The following is a 15,108-nucleotide window of genomic DNA, read 5'->3' on the forward strand; positions in this document are numbered from 1 at the left end:
CCAGGTTGGCCCCAAACTCCTGGGCTCAAGAGTTCCTCCTATCTCAGCCTCCCAATTAGCTGGAATTGTAGGCACACACCTCCACACCTAGCTTGTATTGTAATTATTAAAAAAAGAAAAAACAAGTAGTACCGCCCTTGATCACCAGGTGCTCTGCCTATTTCCATCATAACTCTTCCAACTTTAGCCACTCTTATAAGAAAACATGGTAAGAAGGTGATTGTCCTTAAATGAGAAAGGGAATAGAACATGGATAGCTTTTTTCCTCTAATAAATAATTACACTCTTTATACCAAAAGATGAAAATCAATATCACACCATCTACCCTGCTTTTTCCTCAGCATAATGCCTTACTTTTTAACTACCAACATATCTAACAATTCACTTATTTAAAAAAAAAAAAAAAACTGAGCTTCGTAATAGGTACAACCTGTGCAGTAGATCAGTTTTCATGCACTATGTGTGCATTATTGACCTGCTTTCCCCAAAAAATTCTATGAGACAGTTAAGGTGGACATTTTTATTTCCATTTTAGAGATGAGGAAAATAAGTGGCAGGAGTAAAAAGATTTGGCATAATAGGATTCCAGATCTTCTTGATTCTCGCCTGGTATCTCAGGTACTATGGACATTTTAAGCCAGATAAACTTTGCTGTGGAGGGTGTCCTGTGCATTGTAGGATATTTCACAGAATCCCTGACCTCTACCAGCTAGAAGCCTTCCCCCAAGTTGTAACTACCAAAATCTTCTCCAGAAGTTGCAAATATTTCCTCCAGTGCAAAATCACACCAAGTTGAGAATCACTGGACTAGAAGAATCTGCAAGATTCCTTCTGGTACCTCTATTTTACAACAAAAAAGTATAGACAATACCACTGAGCCACATACATCACAGAGCACCAGAAGTTGTTTGCTCAGCAAGATTCAGTTTCTTAACCAATTCCCTGTTTGAATTTTTTTAAATATACAAACAAGCAAGAAAAAGTTCTTTGCACAAATATGTACATTTCAGACAATAAGCCTTCTAATGGCATATTATTACCTCATTACAACATAAGGATATCCAGAAAATGTGTACTTAAAAGGAAAAACCATTTACCAGAGGAACCTAAAAGTTAGAAAAAAGTGCTTTATTAATTCAGTTATTTTTACTTCGTCTTCTCTTTATACAAATGGGTATAAACCTACACATGTTGCTTCCTGTGGCTTTCTGTCCAAATATATGTGTTACTTTAAGGTATTCAGAAGAAACAGAGTGATAACTTCAGAACATTATAATTTATAATTATGCTTATAATATAAATTATTATTTTTTTTAGTTGCTACTAAAATCACCAGTATTTGTAAACTTAAGACTCTAAACTGGCAGGCCTCACAATCCTATTTAGACGCCCTCAGACTGTTTCTTCAAGCAAATCAATCCAGGTCTATTCCTGCAAAAGCGACCCCAAAATTCTTTACCTTCACCAGTTTTTTTTAGCAAATGCATGAGTTGAAAAAATTTTACGTCCTTTACATCCTGTAAAGGATGGATACCAAATAATCAGAGAGGTAATTACAAGTATAGTATTAGTCAAACTGACATTAAAACTGCCTAAATTACACCAAAAAAAAAAACCCGCTGAAATACACATATATTTTAAAAAATGAATTATTTGCCAATGTCTAATGTATTTACTCTCATCATTTCCCAATGGTAGTAAATAATAAGTATACTATGGAACAGAAAAAAAGTTTAAACTAGCACTATTCAATGTGGATTGTTAACACTGAAATCCTGGTACTAATCCTGTAGTTATCTAGAGAGTCTGAGATATACAATGAAAGTTCTTAGTATATAGAATTAAGAAAAGGTAATGAGTTTTCCTATTCATAATATCCACAATTACTTGGGTCTGATGTTCTTGCATCTTTAAATGTGATCTGGATCTATATGTGGAAGACATTTTCTACATATTACAAAGCATATTATACCAGAAGTGTCCAAAACCCTGGTGGTCCCCATTAGTCTTCACCACAGAGTACAGAAAAACACATTGATCCTTCAGTGAAAATGATTCCCAGGTTTTGGAAAACATCAAAGTCACCAAATCAAAAGTGAACAAACACCACAAAATGGAGTTTTGGAAAGTGAGGAACAAAGACTTAAATCAATACAAAATACTCGTCTTAAAATCTTTTTCCACTGTGACTATGTCCACATATAACTCAAACCTTTCCTTTAAAAAAAAAAAAAAAAAAAAAAGGCCAATAACCAAAGACCACATGATCACACCTAATTGTCTCTGCATTATACCAACATTTAACAGCCCAAGGTTTTTAATGCCTTCCTCCCTGACAGAAGTTAACAATTTTATACCACTGTAAATACCTATCACTGAGAGAAAAACTCTATGAATTAGATTAATAGCATGTATAATAATGTATCCAACCAGGGGCAAAAGACAGCTCACAGTCACGTATTAAGAAGGGCAGGGAAGACAGGATACCTTTCCTCAGTAACACACAAGAAATCATGGAGAATCTGTCCTCCAAAAGATGGGCACACAAACATCTGGCAATAATCACATGTTTTATCTAGTCTCCCTAGAGAATTTCGTTCGTGAACACATATCCAAGGAGCCCACATCCCAGAACCTTAGGGAGTGACTTTAGAGAGGTGTTTACTAGTCCTGATGAAGCAACGTCTCCATCTGAAGCGCCTCCTCTGATGCGCCAACTCGGCAGCCGCGCGCAGATGGGGTCCGAGTTCTCTACCAGTCCCAGATTCGGTTAATTAAGTCCCTTTACAGCAGAATTAGCAAATCCCTACATGGTTCATTCTCACTGCTGCCCTTCCCTGGTCCTCTCGTTCGGGGTCATCTGTCATCCTTCTCGCAGGCTACCTGGCGCCAGGTACCTAACAGAACCTAGAAGAGGAGGGGCGTTTCCTGAGATCGCGGACGCCCTCGACCCCTACAAGGGCTCTAAATCCCAGACATTTCCCCTCCCAGAGATGGCAAGGAAGAAACCGGGAAAGACCCTCAGCCTCCGTCCTGCAGCCAGAAAAAAAAAAAAAAATCTTCTCCATTCGCCCCCCCCACCTCCCCGTTGCAAGCTGGCGGTCAAGTTCTCCGCGCGGCGACCGAGGGACGTCAGACCTCAAGCCCGCGCCCGAATCTCGGGGTGGTATAAACAGGATGTCTGACAGCGCGTTCCTGGCTTGTTTATGAAAACTTGCGGTGCACCCGGGGGGAGGGGGCGACGAGACTCAACCTTTCCCCTCCTGGCCCAGGTCCCCGCCTGGCGACCTCCCCCCGCGCCCGCTCCGCTGGACTGGAAATCCCCCGCCGTCCGCGCTGACACCCGCACGCCCCACGGGCACGGCCCCGGGGTCCCGCGCGGTGCTCGCGGAGCCGCCGGCGGTGCGCGGCGCTCGAGGACAGATCAAGAGCCAGGACTGCGCCTCCGGCCAGGGCCGGGCTCCGCGCCCCTCGCCATGTCGCCGCGGCTGCGGCAGCCTTCTCCACCACTTCTCGGTGACACTCACCACTTCCGTGTGCGCCTGGGCCGGACGGCTCCCGGTCGCTGCGCCGGTCGGAGTCCGGCGGCCAGCTCGCTAGGCGGCCAGCCGCTCGGGGCCCGGCGTGGTGCGCCCAGGGCTGGGGAGGGGGCGCCGGGAAGGGAACCAGGACTGAGGAGTAGGCCAGCTCCGTCTGCGGCTCGCGGCTACTCGGCGGCCGCCGCGGCCTGCGCTCCCCGACGCTCTCGCCTCCCGCCCCTCCCCGCAGTAGGCCCCGCCCCCTCGCGACGTCACGAGCGGCGGCCCCGGAAAGGGGGCGGGAGCGGCGGTGGAGGCCCGAGACCCTGAGCTTCGCCTGCCCGCCCCGCCCCCATCCGGCCATGCGCACGCCCCGCCTACGCCCCCGCCCCTGCCCGGGACTGGCCACTTTTACCGCGTCTTCTAGAAACACCAACCTGGGGACGCGAGGTTAGCTTGCACGGGAAGTTAGACTGTCCATAGAGTGACACTCCCCCCCCCAGGTTTGGAGGCCCTCGGTCACGTCTCTGTGCGCTTTGATGCATTTATCACAGCCTTCCGTGTGCACCTCTGCCTCTTATACCAACCGCACAAAACCTAAGCTCTCAAGGCGCTTGTCTAACAAGAACTTAACCAGGGGCTGGGGTTGTGGCTCAGTGGTAGAGCACTCACCTAGCACATGTGAGGCCCTGGATTTGATCCTCAGCACCACATAAAAATAAAATAAAGGTATTGTGTTCACCTGCAGGTAAAAAATAGATTAAAAAAAAAAAAACTTAAGCATCAAATCTCAAGATTTGCTAAGTTACTTAAGATCTTGTTATTTAAAGAACTCTTCGGAGGAGGAAAAACTAACTTCTGTACAATAGTAATGAGAACTAATATTTGTTGATAGCTAATTTGTGTCCAGCACTTTTCATTTTTACTAATATTCCTCAGAGTAGGTATTAACCGTATTTTAACCACAAGGAGGCAAAGTAAGGCCAAAGTACCTTAATCAGGGTCATACTATAGTCAAAATTCATACACCTCATGTCAAATCCTGATGATTTTAATTCCTAGATAGCTCTCCAGTTAGTCCACCTCTCTGTGTTCCCACAAGGTGGTCTTGGACCACAAAAACATCTTACATTGTCACTTACATCCACTACAGTTCCGCAATTCTCCATGATAAGTTTTTAAAAATTCAAGTCTATTCTGTTCCTTCCTGTGCTTAAAACACCCTAGTAACTTCCCCCTGAAATCCTTAGATGAAAATTCTTCTAGACCATGGATCTTCAGAATTCTGCACCTTCTGGTCACTGCAGACTAAGGCTCTCCACCTGTCCTGACTCCACTAACCATGTTGGACTGTTGCCAATATCTTGGGGGAAGGGAATTGGCAATTTAGACTGAGCTAGACAAGCTGGGTGTGGGTGAAAAGGGCATCAGAATCCAGATTACCAGATTTCAGATTTGTCCTCCACCACTAACCACCTGGGTTTCCATAAACTATTTTTAGTTTGCTCATAAAAGTTAACAGCAGACTAAACGATCTCTTGGAAGAAAAGAGAAAAGCTATCAGAGAAGACAGGAGAATCAAGCAGGGAGGACCTGGACCAGGTATCTGTATTGTGGGTGTTGGTGTGCATGTCTTGTCTCGCCTTTGAACACCTCAGGGCTGTTTGCATCATTTTCTTCACCTGTTTAATAGGGACAATACCTTCCTTATAAGGGTTTTACTGAAGGTTAATTAAGATAATAGGGATCTGGCACATGGCTCGGTAAATCATAGTGATTCTTTTTTAATCTACTACTTAAAGAATAGGCAGGAAGGACATGAAGGTAGACAGAGACATGAAAGAACAGTATTTCAGGTGAGGAGAAGGATAAAGAAAAAGGAAAATAAGGAATGCAGAAGTGAACCCATTGTGCTCTAGAAAAATCTGCCTGCTCATGAAATGGAGTCAGAGGGCGTTGATTGAATTTAGATCCATTCTCTGTGTCAAACATTGCTGAAAATTCAAAGAAAAAAGACTTCCTGCTTTCTAAATGCTCACTGTGGAATGGAAATGACAGGCAGGCAACAATTAGTGTGATTCATGCACTCCTCAAGGTGATCACAGAGAAGAATCATCCAGCCCAATTTGGAGAAGTCAGAAGAGTCTTCAAGTAGCTGACAAGTTGCAGGAACTAGGGAAAACATGGCATTTTCAGTCTGTGTGACTGGGACTGAGAAAAGATGAGCCTATGCAAAAACTTTCACCAAAAAAGAAATAGTCTGTACTTGAAGGATTTGACCAAGTTTTACTTTAGAAGACCCACTCTGGAGCAAGTGTTCTCATTCTCAGCACTATTGAAATTCGCGACTGGAAAATTCTTTGTTAGAGAGCAGGGCTGTCTGTCCTCTGCTTTGCAGGATGTCTAGCAGCATCTCCAGCTTCTATACTCCTTACCAGTAACAACCTTGCTCTCCCTCCATCCCCAAACTCCTTATTCTCCTCCTGCTCCAGTTGTGACAACCAAAAATGTCTTCAGATGTCCCCTGGGGGCCAAATTGCCACCCCTCCCCCATTGAGAACCACTAATTTAGGGATAATGTGGAAGATGGATTGGAGGACAAAGAGATTAATTACATAGTATTATAGAACTATAAACTGCATGTAATGAGAGCCTTTCTAAAGCAGTGGCCTGGGGATGATTACGTGGAAGATGCAAAGAGCCTGGGGAGATCAAATAATAGGCACTGAGATGTGGGTGAGGAAGCAGACAGAGGACTCTCACTTGACTCTCAAATTTTGAATTGGTTGACAAGTTTGACCAATGATACCATCAACTAAATTGGATGAGGAATCCAGTGTTTCAGAACAGAAAAGTTATTTTGAATTCAATTTGTGACTAATATACGATACCAGAGAGAGAATAATATAAAACAGAGGAATACAAATATTTCCATCTAATTTGTAATGCATGACATGGATCTACACCGAACTACACCAAATGTAACAAAGTAGAAGCCTCTTATCGGTAAATTATCTAAAATTATAATAATAATCATCTGACCAACCATCATGCACACAATTTCACACATGGTCTTCATCAAAAGAGCATTTGTGTTGGAGCTGTGGCTCAGTGGTTGAGTACTTATCTAGCATGTGCAAGACCCATTCAATCCACAGCACTACAAAAAGAAAAGAAAAAAAAAAAAAAAGCCTCTGCAAAAGCTATTGCCTAAACAATGGGAAAACATAAACAATGAGGTTGGACTTTAAAGATTGTAATAAACAATATTCAATTAAAATTCCATTGTATAGGGCTGGGGTTGTGGCTCAGTGGTAGAGCACTTGTCTAGCAATTGTGAGGCACTAGGTTCGATTCTCAGCACCACACAAAAAAATAAAGATATTGTGCCATCTACAACTAAAAATATTTTTTAAAATTCCCAGTGTATATACATCATGAAATTTAATTTCAAAAAAGAAACTAGAGATAAAAACCACTCATAATCCTGCAACCCTAATATAAATATTGTCATCGTGTTATGTATTTTCTTCCAGCTGTTTTTTACTAGTTATATTTTAAAATAAATATAATCATGGTAAGCATGTAATTTATGAATTGTTCCTTAATTTTAATTTATAAACATATTTCCATGTTTCCACATGTCTTCATAAATGCACTTCTTCATGTGAATAATTTTAGATAATACATATGAAATTAAATATTTAGTATTTAAATAATTACTTTCAGAACAATTCACAGAAAAGAGATTATTGAGTCAAATGGTTTGCATATTTTTTGATCCTTAATTCTTAGATTCATATTGGCAAGTTACTTTCCATGCAGCTTCTGCAAATTTACATTGCCCAGAAAAATGTACGTAATGTCAGGTTCTATAATCATGGACATTATAATTTTGAAATGGTTTGTAACTTTAATATTTATAAAATGACCTTGTTGAACCAGGCACAGTATCACAAGTGCTCTTCCACTGATGAAAACTTTGGTAACTCTATCATATGGGTTATTTGGTATATCTTCAAATTATTGCTTGAGAAAAACCTTGATCCAGTTTGTTATTATTGAAATCATGCTACCCAGCCCACTTAAATCAAAAAATGATTTCAAAGATTAGGTTAAACTGTATATAAAAACTCACTTCTCCTACAATATTATGGTGCACGGATCTGCTCATAACTAGTTAGCAACAAGCTGGAAAGCATGTATTAATTAGTTCATGGTCATCAAGAATGGACGGAATGGAGCTGGGGAGATAGCTCAGTTGGTAGAGTGCTTGCCTTGTAAGCACAAGGCCCTGGGTTCAATCCCCAGCACCACCAAAGGAAAAAAAAAAAAAAAAGAATGGATGGAATAAGATGAATTAACCATGCAGCAGATTTATTTGGGGAAATTTCTGTGAAAGATTAATGAGAAGAGGGTAGGAGAAGATGAGGAAGACCTCCAGATCATGCTGCAGCTCTGAGAGAGGAAGGGTAGAAAGAATCTGGGACTGCAGCACAGTTCCCAAAAAGCCTCAGGCCAATCAGGAGTCCTTGAGACAAAACGGCCACTGTTAACAGAAATTTGTCAGCTTCATAGTATGTATGATATGATCTATCATTGGTTTGGGAAAGCACAGAGCAACTTATCATCAGTCTACCATGCGCCAAGCAGTAGGAGATCTGAGCCACATGGCAGCCACACACATACACATTGCACTGCCCATCTGCTTCTACCTACAGGTGCAGGAATCAGCCCTCTACAGATACACAGACCTCTCTTCCTGCAGGTATATTAGAAGTGATATGTCAATGGGACAAAACTATGGCCAGTTCATTGCCATTGATCTCGGGCTCACAGCTGGTTCTCATCCTTTCCCTCTTCCTCGCGCCATTCTAAATTCCCCTCATTCTTAACCTTGGCAGGCCCTGGTGGCTAGCTAGTGATATTATTCAAATCTTTTTTCCCCCCAATAGACCTAAACCCTTTGCAGTCACACCCATCCCTGGCCAGGAGTGCTGTACCCATCCAGTCATGGTACCAATGAGTCAAGGTAGTACCAGGAAAGGTCCAGGTAGATTACCAGAATTCCACACATAACTTCCTTCCTTGCTCTGTCCTCTTTGTTCCACTGATGAAGTTGGATATCTCCAAGCTGTGGTGGTTGACTTTGTTCCCTTGTTGATCCCTGAGGACAGGAATCCAAAGTACCTTACTGGTAGCTGTAATTTGTAATTCAATGGGACACTTGTGATATCCCCTGGCATGATGACACATAGTTTGGGGGCCAGATCCCTTGATAAACCCAGTTTGGGGGACAGCAAGGATAAAGTTCCCCAGTGGTTCATTCATTTCACTCCTTATTCCTAGATCCACTTATTCTTATTGTGGACAGAGTGCTATACATAAATCTCTGATTTGATACATATCCTGCAAACTGAATGCATTGCTTCCAATCTGTCACTTCATGTGTGCCTTTCAAAGGCCATTCCAGCACTCCATGGTGTTATATGGTCGTAGGTCTATTCCTTTTTAGATATTTTCTTTCCCTTTTTTGCAGTACTGGGGATTGAACTAAGGCCTCACGCATGCTGGACAAGCACTCTATCATTGAGCTACACCTCAGCCTATCCTTTTTAAATTTTATGTAGCACCTTTGTTGGCTCTAAATTTGCTCCTTGGAACACTATACTCTATTAATCTCCTCAACATTTCCTGCCAAGCAAGACCCTCTGAGCTTGCCGATAATTCTGGTAATTGTGGACTCCCAGTTTCTAGCAGTTAGCCATTTCAAATCACTTTCTATTCCTTGGAAGGAGCCCATTCACGCCCATAGCTATTCAGAGCTCGGCTCTGGGATCACTCTCCTGCTTTGAGTCATGGCCTACTGAGGGGACCACTACTAGGCTTCTTAGTGGTGCCAGTGCCCATCTTGCCAGTGTATTCTTAATGGTCTTGGTGAATAGTGTGCCCTTGGGTCTCCCATGAAACATAGTTATCTGGCAAGTCTTCTGGTCTTGCAAAATATTTCCATTCTAGCATGCCCTTTACTTCAACCTCCTAATCCTTCCTCTGCCTTCTGCCAGGGCAACTCCAGTTTTTCCACTTTAACCAGGTTTGGCTGTCATTTTTTCCAGGCTTCTAGGAGCCACCCCACATTACATTTGCCTCATCCTCCAGGGTCTCTGTATTTTGAAAAAGTGACCCTATCATGAAAACAGAAGGGACACAAGTAGAGCAGAGGAGAAGGCCTGAGGAAAAGGAGGAGGGTAAGAAAAGGTGGAAATACTGGGGAATGAAATTGACTAAATTATGCTATCTGCATTTATAAATTTGTAACAATGAATCCCCTATTATGAATAATTATAAGCACAGATTTAAAAAATTTAAAAAGAGAAAAATGACCCTAGGCCTGAGCTCCAGAAATAATTGCACTTCTTCTGGCAAGGTTATTTACCACTTTTATAACTGATTGTTATTTCTGTCTTTGATTTTATTGTTGAGAACTTCTGAATCAATTTTTAGTCATACTTCTATTATATACACAGGAAATTACAACACAAACTTTATGTACTGTCTTCACAACAGATTCATTTTATCCTCTTAAACTTATTTTCACTTCACACTGAGTCTCTCATTTGCATGTATTCAACACACTATTTTCCCAGCACTTTACTAAGTACTGTACATATGTATTATCTCATTTAATCCTGGCTTATCTATTGTGGGGTCTTGAACAAGATACCGAATTTCTATAAGCTTTGATTCTGTCATCTATAAGTGAGGAAAATCATAAAGTCTACTTTCCAGGGTTATCATGAGGATTAATAATAGTTAATACCATCAAGTTATTAAAATGCACTCAGATTTATTTTACCAAAACCAATAAATTAACTGTCCAATTTAATTATTTTACAAGATTTCAGTGTAGTAGTGTCTGGAAAAATAAACATCAGTTTATTCTAAAAGCACTCAATATACAAAGTATTACTAATCTTTTTATTATGGTTTTAATCTAATTGAAGACTTTTGTGGTTCCTGTAATTAACAGCAATATTAACAGAATCAATAAAGTTAAGATATAATGAACATCCAAACAGAAGAGCTCATTTATGTTTTTTAAATAGGTGAATGAGATGGTAGCCCCCTTTTAGGGCAGTAAGTCCAAGGATGCTTTCTTTCAAAATCTGTTCAGTTTTATAGGAATGTCAGAATGTTTTGAATTGACTTACTAGCTTTAATAATGAGGCTTATTCTACTCCTGGGACTTCACATACAGCATTAATAATTAAAACACTTTCTGAAAAATTGCTGTGCTGACAACCAAGATTGGTGCCTTGGAAAGACCACTCGATCAGAAAGTGGAAGACCTGCATTCTGGTGAACTCTTCAATAGACAAGAAACTTAGAGAAGTCCTTTTTAAACCCATTGAACTTAGATTTCTCCTTGGGTTGGATCACACTTTTTTAGGATGCCTGTCAGCATCATAATTATGTGCATCTTAACTTTTTAATGTCACAGTGTCTGTGTAAAAGATATTGGCCAAGAAATCATGTACACATTTGACGGATAAGAGTAACTGAAGTTGACAGCCTAAGTTACATGTCTCCAAACAATAGGAAAATAAAATAGCTGATAAGGATTACATGTGACTTCTTTGCAAGTTCTAATTTTCTGTTATTCTACTAGGAGCATAATGTCTAGAAATGGTATATTCCCAAAAGTCACTGGCACCAATAATTCAACTCAGGTCATCAGATCTTTATCCCTATGTATTTTTCAGTCCTAATACATGCAAGCACTGTGCTAATTTCTAGAATGTGATGCAGGATGTATATGAGGAGTAACAATAAACTGAACAAGCTACATGTACATGGTACTAAAATAGGCCCTTAGTAGGGGTGGTCACTTTTCCTGCCTTCAGGGATTATAAAAGGGAGAAATCCATTTAAAAAGTAAATGATCAAGGGTCAAATGGCTGGTACAGACCAAAATAATATAAGATTTCAAAGACAGGGCTGGGGTTGTGACTCAGTGGTAGAGCCTCGCCTAGCTTGCATGAGGCCCTGGGTTCAATCCTCAGCACCACATAAAAATAAAGGTATCGTGTCCGCCCACAACTGAAACAAAATATTTTTTAAAATTCCTATCGTTAAAAAAAAAAAAAAAAAAAAAAAAAAAGATTTCAAAGACAGAAAACATCGCTGAAAATTCAGGAAGGCCTGGTGGAGGAAGTGATGTGAACTTCCTCCCACCTTGAGGTATACCAAAAAATCCAAGAGAAAGTATTAGACCTGTTGAATCAGGCACTTATATTCTTTCCAGAATTGTTAAGATTAGGTTGATTTTTATTTGTAAATGCATATATGTTGTCTTCACTCAATTGTAAGTACCATGACAACAGAAACCAGGTACAGTTAGCCCTCACTATCCTCAGGAGATTACCAAACCCCCTCCTCTGTGGATACCAAAATTGAGAATACTCAATGTCCCTTAATATGATGGCACAGTATTTGTATATATTTGCTGTGCACATTCTCCAGCATACTTTAAATCATATCTAGGTTATTTATACTACCTAATACAATGAAAATTCTATGTCAATAGTTGTTATTATTTAGGGAATAATCACAAGGAAAAAAGTCTATAGGTTCAGTAGAGACACAATTTTTTTGAATATTTTTCATTCGTGGTTGGTTGAATCTGTAGATACAGAACTTGCAGATACGAAGGGCTGCTTACATGATATTTGTTTATATTTGATTCCGAACAACATATTTATAGAGTGCCTTCTATATGTTAGGTACTTTACTAGAAAAGAAGGGAACTGGTAATATAACTCAGAAGTCAGCTGAGGCCCTTCTACACCTCAAAAGATCTGGGTAAACATTGTTTGAACCCTCAACCCAATCCCTGGCCCCGTAGAAGTATAAAGCCCTTTCAAGAGCTAGATTACCTCCCAGGGGACATTTCCATCTCTTCACACCAACTCTGTTTTGCACAATATTGAAATGAAACTTGGTGTCTTCCTGGTTTTCCCATCAAAAAGACACACAAAGCTGCCTGGGTTTGGTAGCATTCTCTGAAGCCATAGGGGGGTCACTATAGGAAGGACTCACCACTCTGCTACCCTGCTAGCTGCTCTCTCCCTGTTCCCTCTGCCTTTGCTCTTCTTTGCCTCACACTTGCTGTTGTAGATTACCTCTACTTCCAAATTCCCCTGCCACAGGCATAGCAAATGCCCCTCCTCCAGCCGCCAGCCTGTTCTGTCTCAGCTTTCCACCTCAAGCACTTTCCAATCTATTCTATTACACTTAATTTTCCAACCAATTTTTCCAAACCTAGATGCTTCTATCCTCAAGAGGAATTCTGGCGCCAGCTATTAAGAGATAGTGATGTTTTCTCCACCTTGTTACAGAGATAAGTGCACCGGTGACTCTAAGAGAAACCCAGAGGGCTATGGAGGACAGGAGGAGGAGAAAGTGCATGAAGTGGGTCATGAAGGACTTCTTGGCCCCTTTTAAGTGGTCTCTATCTTCCAAAGTCACACATCATTTATTGCCTGAATTACTTCTTGGAAATGTGTCCTTTACTGCCTTCTATTGCTATTTTTCTTCCATCTGTCTCTCTGTTTTATCTCCTGCCCAGGTTTTTTGAAGCTCCTACACAGCAAGTTTTTCTGATTTTTTCCCCCCAGAACTCTGATGACACCTCATCCAGTGCCTCGTGGGTAATGGACCTGACTGATCAGTCTACTGTGTTTCAAACTGTGGGAGCTGTAGCATTAACCTAGTTTCACAAAACCTTCTCCAAATTTCCCCAAAACTAACATAAGGCAAGAGTTTATTCTAATTATAATAAATCAAAATGCCTCTAACAATGTATTGTTTTTAAGCAATTTTCATGAGACAGCTAGAGATGGTTATGTTCCACCAGGAGCAGCTAGAAAGAAGGAACAGGGTTTAAGTATCCCTAGGTACCTGTCACCTGCTTTAAATCTCACAATCATCTTTTGGGGTGAGATTAAGTGATTTGATAAAGGTCACACCAGTATAGGCAGGAACTGAAATATTTTTTCACCCTAGTAACTTCATTTTAACCCTATCGACTCTCTTTTCCTCCACATTTTTCATTGATACATTACAGTTGTACATAATGATGGGATCTGTTGTTACATATTCCTACCTGCACACAATATAATAATATAATTTGGCTAATATCACTCCCCAGCAGGAACTGAAATTTTAACATAGGAACACTAAGCTGCAAAGTTCCTGTTCTTTTCACTATATTACACCTCTAGAATGATAATGCCCAAGGAGAATGAATCAGACAGTACTACTCTATGTATATGTATGATTTCATAAATGGTGTGAATCTACATTGTGTATAACCGTAGAAATGAAAAGTTGTACCCCATTTGTGTACAATGAATCAAAATGCAGTCTGTAAAAATAAAAAAATTAATTAAAAATACTAAAAAAAAAAATACCCATCAGAGATATTCAAACTCTCATTATTAATAAGAAAGTCAATTGTTCACTAGGATATAAACTGAACGAATTCCCTTAATAGAGTCCTGGAGAAGTAGAAAGTCATTTGACTGTATGAACTTTTACAAGCGGCTTCGCCTTTCTGAGCTTTGTGTTATTTATTTGCACACACAAACTTTTACAGAATTGATGTTAATACTAAAGTAAATAACATATATAATGCCTGGCATGTAGTTTAAATTGGTTGAAAAGAAATATCGACTGCATTCTTAGGAGACTTCAAGTGTTCAGTGGAAATCCTCCTTCCTTTTACAAAGTGTGAAATGGAAACTGATACTCAGGTCCAACATTCAGATTAGTTGGGCAGGTGTTTCTTAATTGGGTTAGTACATTTCATTATTTGGGAGTGGCATGAGTTGACTCACACAAGAGCAGATTAACCATTTAACCCAACATCACCCAGCTGCAACCACATTCCTGGGGGGCAAATTGGCACCACCATCAACATCCTTCAGGCTTTTTCCACAATAACTGCCATTGTCCCTGCAAGGGCATTTGCAGATAATTGTATTCAGCCTGGTAGGAGTTAGAGGTTTTAAGACATGAGCATTATAAAATGTGAGGAAGTTTTGGGGGGAGGCAATTTGGGGTAGCAAAACCACTCCTCTTGGTCCCTCAACTATGCCAAGTCTTGCTAGCTTGTTTCTTCTCTCTTTTTTTTTTTTTTTTTCTTTCCTGTTTTGGTGCTGGAGATTTAACCCAGTGGGGCTTTACCACTGAGCGACATCCCCTTTTTTGTTTTTTTGTTTTGAGGCAGGGTCTCACTAAGTTGCACAAGACAAGACCTTGCTAAGTTGCTGAGGCTGCCCTTGAACTTATAATTGTTCTGTCTCAGCCTCTCAAGTCATTGGGATTACAGTTGTGCACCACCATGCCCAGCTGCTGACTTGTTTATTTATTTATTTTCTGGTACCGGGGATTGAACCCAGGGGTACTTAACCACTGAGCCATATCCCCTGCCCTTTTTGTATTTTAATTAGAGACGGGGTCTCATGGAGTTGCTTAGAGCCTCACTTTTGCTGAGGCTGGCTTTGAACTCAAGATCCTCCTGCCTCAG

The 15,108-nt window shown here is 40.7% G+C and overlaps 1 protein-coding gene and 1 long non-coding RNA gene across 2 annotated transcripts in view; both read right to left on the reverse strand.

The window, feature by feature from the left end:
• The window catches only part of JAK1 (Janus kinase 1), a 137,930-nt gene extending 134,168 nt beyond the window's left edge, over positions 1 to 3,762 (reverse strand). Inside the window, 1 exon segment of the mRNA XM_079130137.1 lies at positions 3,528 to 3,762. The gene's annotated coding sequence lies outside the window, so the exon portion shown is untranslated.
• Positions 1 to 15,108, reverse strand: part of LOC306659555 — a 288,601-nt gene that overhangs the window by 189,278 nt on the left and 84,215 nt on the right. The gene's annotated exons all lie outside the window — the stretch shown is intronic.

This window comes from Sciurus vulgaris, assembly GCF_902686455.1.
Source record: "Sciurus vulgaris genome assembly, chromosome: 1".
Taxonomy (NCBI): domain Eukaryota; kingdom Metazoa; phylum Chordata; class Mammalia; order Rodentia; family Sciuridae; genus Sciurus; species Sciurus vulgaris.